General features: G+C 22.2%; 1 long non-coding RNA gene and 1 pseudogene across 1 annotated transcript; both read right to left on the bottom strand.

The window, feature by feature from the left end:
• Nucleotides 1-4624: 4624 nt before the first annotated feature.
• On the bottom strand, nt 4625-5649 carry LOC124944091. The gene is made up of 3 exons (XR_007099799.1): nt 5551-5649; nt 5324-5473; nt 4625-4656 (listed from the first exon to the last, which is right to left on the bottom strand). It is a non-coding gene; the product is annotated as an uncharacterized LOC124944091 (long non-coding RNA).
• Nucleotides 5650-5732: 83 nt separating this feature from the next.
• Nucleotides 5733-6425, bottom strand: LOC124930396 (annotated as a pseudogene).
• Between the last annotated feature and the right edge of the window lie 1897 nt (nt 6426-8322).

The following is an 8322-nucleotide window of genomic DNA, read 5'->3' as shown; positions in this document are numbered from 1 at the left end:
TTAAATAAATGTAATTTTCATAAGTTTAATACAAATTTAAATTTAAAGAAAAATATATTTAATGCTAGATATAAAAGTTTTTTTTTATGAATTAGTGATAAAAATAAGTTTAATTCAAATTATAAAATTATGTATAAATATAATAAGAATATTTAAAAAAAAAATATTCTTAAGAAATATATAAGTATAAAACAAAATAAAATTTAATACGAAATATGTTAAATGTAAATTTAAAATTTAATAAAATTAAGTTAAATGCAAATTAAATAGAAAACATATGAGTTTAATACAAATTTAAATTTAATAAAAATATATTTAATAAAAAAATTAAATTTAATAAAAAATTAAATTTATATAAAATATAAAATTTTAAAATATTTTTAAATATTTTTAACATTTACAAAGTTAAACATAGTATATGATATATGTTTATTTATTTTCAAATAAACATGGATTATTTAAATTTTAATTCTAATAATTTTTAAAATTTATAATGGATAAAAAAAAATGACTTTTAAAAATAAAAGTATCATGCTCTAAAATAGAAATATGATAATACAAATTTAAGTAGGATGAAAATAACATACTTGAACTCATAAACGGTGATATACAAGGAAGGAATCCTACAATTAAAATATATTGTATAGTGTTAATTAAACAATTATATTTAATAAACACAATAAAAAGATAAATAAATTATTATACATGTATGGACCAATAAGCGTCTCTACCCATGGCAGCAATATCCGATATATTTATGTCTCTCATTTGATTCACCTTAATGATTTGAGATTAATCCTGTTTAATATATAAAACATAAAGGTGTCAATAGTTGTATATTAAAAAGAGGAACTAAATATATACAACAAGTTACGACCATTCAATAGAATGTCTATTGAATATAAAAAAATCATATCAATGCAATAATAGAGAGCAGTTTAGTTCATTCCACTATATATTTTACACGTTTATCGCATTAAGATTTATAGTGCTTTTGAAATATGTTCCAAAAGAATTATAAAATTAAAATAATTAAAACTCTATAAATATAGAGAGAGCATCACATAACCAAGTTAAGCTTACATTATTCAATTTCAGTAAATTGCTCTACCCGCTAAAATTCAGAAGTCCAACCATTAGCACCAGATTGCCTCTCCAAAGACAATCAAAGAATTTGGATTACCATGATCTATTTTGTGTTGAACAAATTTGTCAGGTCAACCATTAGCTTCCTTAGGTCTAACTCTCTAAATAATTTGAGAGTTATTCCAATATCCCTCCAATTTATGGAATCTCTCAAGGTGAGGATATCTAGCTTTGACATCTCCATCAATATTACCTGACAAATAACATACTAAATATGAATTTGCGAATAATGAAAATGCATAGAAATTGTAAAATATAAAACCTAGATAGAACTATAGTTTGGATGAACCATGACACATTATGCTTGTATGCTAAGAGTATGAAAACTAAAAGAAAATATATTAATAGTTTCAAATTTTAGATTTTATAGAGAATATGGAGCACAACCTATGCATTAATGAATTCTTTGCTTTTATTGATAAAGAATTGTCTAGCCCATGATTCATGTTGATGTTAATTAGGTCTACTTTACCTTATAGAAAATAAATTGAGAATACAGAAACCTTCATATGGAAAGCTTACCATTCAATTGTGTTTTCAAATGTTCCATTAACATTCGATATATAGCAAATAACTTGAGAACGTTTGGTGCCAGTTGTTGTAGAGCTAAAACCCTCTAAAGAATTTTGATCCCTGATTATCAAATGCATAAGTGTCAAGAAATAACTTCAAAAATGTTTATTGACAAAAGATTATAGACAGAATGATAAGATGAGACATGGGTAGTAGTAGGTAGAAGATGATGATCAAATAAAAAATTTAGAGGATCATTATTGGCTTGGTAGAAGTTACCATCAGAAGTAACAGTTAATTAGTTCATAGAAAAAATAACAATCAATAATTTTTACATGTCAATCGATCCAATACATTCTTTGATGACATTAACACAGTTGTAATCTCTTTCAAAGAACCTATAAATTATAAAAATTATATTTTCTTCTCTTTATGTTCAAATTTTTACTCAAAATTTGAGACAATAAATTTTACCTTGATCTTCATTAGTAGTTCGTAACCAGACATTTTGAGCCACACACTTCACCTTCGTATTGATCCAACTAGATTATCGTTTCTTGAATTTATTTAAATAGTTTCATCCGGTATGTGGTATGTGCATTCTGAGACCTTCACTATTATTGTAATGCAAAAATTCCTCATACCTCTACTTAAACAATGTTTTTGGAGATTTCCGAAAAATCCTCTTTTAGTTGTCTTGAATTTTTCGCATAATGGCAGTGTGTTCGAATTCAGATCTTTTCTGAAATATTACTTTTTTATTTAATACTAATGCAAAATTTAAATTTATTAAAAATATACAAGTTAGTTTATGAATTAGTGATAAATATAAGTAATTTTAAATTATTTATAAACATTAAAATAATATTTAAAAAAATAAGTTATATTCTTAATATAAAAAATATATAAGTAAAAAACTAAAAACATTAATACAAAAATACGTTTTGAATAGATTTAATAAAAATTTAAATTTAATGAAAATAAATTTCAAGCAAAATTTAAATTATATTAGAATAAATAGAAATAATACAATATTTATATAGTTTAATGCGAAATAAAAAAAAATTGTTTATGAATTAATGATAAATATAAGTTCAATTCAAAATTATTTATAAACATAATAAGAATATTTAAGAATACATAATATTCCTAATATAAGAAATATATATATGTAAAAATCTAAATATAATTTTATACAAAATATATTTTTAATAAGCTTAATCTAAATTTAAATTTTATAAAAGTAAGTTTAATACAAAATTTAAATTATATTAAATTAAATGAAAAAAAAAAGTAATTTTAATATGATTAATAATAATGAAAAATATAAAAATTTGTTTATGAATTAATAATAAATATAAGTTTAATTAAAAATTAAAAATAATTTATAAATATTATAAGAATATTTTAAAAATAAATAATATTCTTATATAATATAATAATTATATAAGTAAAAAACTAAACAAAATATAATTCAAAATATGTTTTTTATAAAATTTATTACAAATTCAAATTTAATGAAAATCAATTTAATAAAAAATTTAAATTTAAATTTAATTTAATTTAAATTAAAATTATATTTGATTAAATAAAAAATAAATGTAATTTTAATAAATTTAATAAAAGAAGATTTAATTTTATAAAAATATAAAAGTGTTTTTTTGAATTAATGATTTAAAATAACTTTTATTGAAAATTAAAAATTATTTATAAACATTATAAAATATTTAAAAAAAGCTTTAATTTAAAATTAATTATAAACATTATAAGATATTTAAAAAACAAGTAATATTCTTAATAAAAGAAATAAATAAGTAAAAAACTAAATTAAATAAAATGTAAAATTTATTTTTAATAAGTTTAATACAAATATTAAATTTAAATTATATTATATTAAAAAGAAAAAATATAATTATAAAAAGCTTAATATAAATATAAATTTAAATTTAAATTATATTATATTTATAAAAAAATGCAATTTTAATATTATTAATACATAAATAAATTTAATTAAATATATTTAATGTAAAATATAAAATTTATTTATGAATTAATAATAAATTTAAATTTAAGTGAAAATTTTAAATTGTTTATAACCATTATAAGATTAATTTTAAAATAAATATTAATTTTAATAAAATAAATATATAAGTAAAAAAAACTAAATAAAATTGAATGCAAAATATGTTTTAAATGGGTTTAAAGTAAAATTAAATTTAATAAAAAATGAATTTAATTCAAAATTATATTAGATTAGATTAAATAAATGTAATTTTCATAAGTTTATTACAAATTTAAATTTAATGAAAAATATATTTAATGCAAGATATAAAAGTTTTTTTTATGAATTAATGATAAAAATAAGTTTAATTCAAATTTTAAAATTATTTATAAATATAATAAGAATATTTAAAAAACAAATAATATTCTTAAGAAATGTATAAGTATAAAACAAAATAAAATTTAATACAAAATATGTTAAATGTAAATTTAAAATTTAATAAAATTAAGTTAAATGCAAATTAAATAGAAAACATATGATTTTAATACAAATTTAAATTTAATAAAAATATATTTAATAAAAAAAATATTTAATAAAAAATTATATTTATATAAAATATAAAATTTTATAAAATTTAATAATATTTTTAACATTTACAAAATTAAACTTAGTATATGATATATGTTTATTTATTTTCAAATAAACATGGATTATTTAAATTCTAATTCTAATAATTTTTAAAATCATAAAAAAAATACTCATTCATTTAAAAACAAACCTACCATGCATGTTAATATAAATTAAATATGATGAAAATAACTTACTTGAACTAATAAAAATTAAATATGATGAAAATAACTTACTTGAACTAATAAACGGTATAATGAAGGAACAAATCATACAGCTGTGGAAGCACACACTGATTCAGCCTTCAGCTTTCACACACTCATTCACATACTGATTCAGCCTTCAGCTTTCACACACTCATTCAGTACCTAAAAATACAATATTCAACACTTAAGAATGAAAGTAAGTTTAGATAAACTTTAATAACTAAATCAAAAATATAATTTTCCAGACTATTTGAAAGAAAGAAACAGGTATGTTGTTGCAATCTTTCATTCATTGAAAAATTGTCAATTGGTAAGATCATTTTCTGGATCATAATTCAGATTATTTTCTAGATCACTATCGAGATTATAGTGTAATTTTCTTTTTGATTTGGTGTTAAGATTATTTTTTAAATCAAGAACTGGATTAAAATATGAATTTTTAGCTTCATTTGATATAGAGATCATTGTGAATTTAATGAAATATAGATTTTTATGGATCATTATCCAAATTTAAAAAATACATAACAAACAGCATATTAAGTGATAAACACTAACTCATCATAAACTAGCTGATAAGCCGTATAAGAAAGAAGATTTTTTAAGTTTAGGCTTGTTTTGGAAAATTTAAGAACTTAATCTGACTTCTTGTTTGAAAACAAATCCGAGACTTCTGATCAGAGATTTTAAATAAATTAGACTAAAATAACACAATGGTGTTTTAGAGGTCTTCTTCCAAACAAGGTGTTACTAATATAGGTAAAATAGAGAGATTATATGCGAAAAAAACTCTTAATACATTTTGTATAAGAAAACCAATTGTGTATCGTACCTTTTCCTTCTCCGATAATTCAATATGATCGAACTTGGGATCAGTTGACATTGCAGCCTCTCTGTAGCTATTGATGCAATACACAAGCTGGTCTATCACTGAACCCCTCTCTGTATGTACCATGTGGCGCTCTTCTATAGGATCACCTTGCTACAAATTTGGTTTTTGAAGTTAGGCCAACAGAAATTCCTTCAAATTCAGAAGATAGAGAGTATTGAAAATAGTACCTTCTTGAGTTCATCAAGTTTATCAACGTATACTCCGTTAATCTCATCTTCCCCATCTTCATACAGCCAATCCTCTACTTCTTCTAGTTTGACAGTGAATCCTTCTCGTCTTCTCTGTTCATGAATGAGTTTGAGAGCTTTATTTATAATGAACAAATAAAAATTACAATGTATTATTGATTCTAACCGAAATTATTAAGAAACAGAGTGGCCATAGCACATGCCGCCATGTTTGTCCAACCGCCAAACCTGAAATTCTACATTGGAGAAGAAAACATTGATAAGTATATAATAGAAAAAACACAAGTTAATGATTAAAGAACAATAAATACTAACCTTAATCTTAAATGATGAACCCGAAGAGGGTACAAGACCCCTAAACCCAATATCATAAGCAGTACTTCCATCAGCCTTAAACAATCCGAAATTCCTCTCAGAAGTAGGACCCGGTTTCAATTCTCATTAAACAATGCGAAAACATATCCCTTCACAGTTCTCTTCGGCCTATAAGGAGTACCCTTCTTCTTCAACAATCTCTTTCGTAGATTTTTATTATAAGTCCTAGCATTCTCCTCATTCGCCCCAGCTTCATTCGCATCACCTTTAGAAGCCCACCCTGTTTCTGAAACAATCCCCTCTGTTTTCCCAAAACCCCGCTTTCTCCAGGGTTCCAGGTGAACACGGTATGCAAGGAACATCATTTGCCAAACTTACAACAAATAAACAAAGAAACTGAAACAATCAAACACAGACTAACGAATGACCTTCTTCATCCCCAACCGTAATGATGATGGAGAAGAGGAATAGATCCTCGGCGATTTCCCGGAACTTGGATCGTCGGTCGGTCGACGAAGTCGGCTGTTGGTTGCCAAGCGATCCCAATGAAGACGGCTATATACATACGGTGCAGAGCAGAGAAGGAGAGAGTTATCTTATAGATAGGTTTAGATTTCCTTAGGATTTAGGTTTTAATTGTCTTAGCTTTTGGGTTTAGATTTACTTTTTAATTTAAGGAATTTTTTGTTAGAATTTTCTTTTAATTGTCTTGGTTTTTGGGTTTAGATTTATTTTTTAATTTTAGAATTTTCTGTTAAGATTTTCTTTTAATTGTCTTGGTTTTTGGATTTAGATTTATTTTTAATTTTAGGAATTTTCTGTTAAAATTTTCTTTTAATTGTCTTGGTTTTTGAGTTTAGATTTATTTTTTAATTTTAGGAATTTTCTGTTAAGAATTTCTTTTAATTGTCTTGATTTTTTGGAAATTTTTGTTCCAAAAAGTTGTTTGAGAATCTTTCTCCAATATCTTTCCTTAATCTCATTCAGTCAAATTTAAAATTTAAAACTTAACATTTTATTAAATTGATACAAAATATTATATATGAGTTTTTATTATAATTTTAATTTTTTAGATTAAGTTATATAATATTAATAATTTAATATATATAGGTATAATTTTATTTTTTTATATAATGAAAAATAATACAAAAAAATATAATTAAAATATTTTAAAAATTTGTTGTATCAAATTTTAAATTGTTTTATTATTATATATTATATGATAAATCTTTGAAAAATATTTAAACATAATAAATATATATATATATAATTAAATAAATATTATTTTATAAATAAACATAATTGAATCAAAATACTTCTTTGTTTAGATTTAAAAAATATATTCTTTATTACATTATTATAATTTTAATCATCATCACTTAATTATTTTCATGTCACTTTAGAGCACTATCCACAGGTGCATTTAAGGTGAACTTGTACTAGTTGTAATCTTTTGTTTTTGAAATATCATTGTATGTTTGGATGGGTGGAATTGGCATTGGAATCTTAATTCCAATTCCATGAGAATTGGCATTGAATTACCATTCAATTTTTATGTTTAAAAAAGTTATAAAATTGTAATTCAATCTAAATTTCTATGTTTAGAAAAATTATAAAATTGTAATTCAATCTTAATTTCTATTTCTATGTTTGTAAAATAAAATATAATAAAAATAATTTTAATATATATTATCTATTTTATTAAAAGATTAATTTGACAAAACTAATTAAAATAGCTCAATGTAATAAGAGATTTTTTTAAGTTCGATTTTCATTGAAAATATATCAATTCAACGTGTTAACTTAATATATTAAAAATAAAAATATTGGTTCGACATTTTAACTTCCTAAATTCAAAAATAAAATATCGGTTCAAAATGTTAATTTATTAAATATGTTTTCACGTTTTTGGCACGTTTAACACGTTTTTGACATGTTTAATACGTTTTTACACGTTTAACACGTTTTTCACGTTTTTGACATGTTTAACACGTTTTCTCACTGAAAACACATTTTCACACGTTTAACATGTTTTTCACATTTTAGACACATTTAACACGTTTTTGACATTTTTAATACGTTTAACATGTTTTTCACACGTTTTGACATGTTTAACACGTTTTTCACGTTTTTAACACGTTTAACACGTTTTTGACATGTTTAATACGTTTTTCACACGTTTAACATGTTTTTCACGTTTTTGACACATTTTACACGTTTTTCACGTTTTTTGCACGTTTAACACGTTTTTGACATTCTAACACGTTTTGACACATTTAATACGTTTTTGACACGTTTAACACATTTGACAAGTTTTAATACGTTTTTGGCACATTTAACATATTTTTGGCACATTTTACATGTTTTGACATGTTTAACGACGCATTTAACACGTCTTGACACTTTTGACACATTTTATACGTTTTTGACATGTTT

The sequence above is a fragment of the Impatiens glandulifera genome, chromosome 1 (assembly GCF_907164915.1).
Source record: "Impatiens glandulifera chromosome 1, dImpGla2.1, whole genome shotgun sequence".
Lineage (NCBI taxonomy): Eukaryota > Viridiplantae > Streptophyta > Magnoliopsida > Ericales > Balsaminaceae > Impatiens > Impatiens glandulifera.
This window is presented reverse-complemented; position numbering and strand designations above follow the sequence as displayed.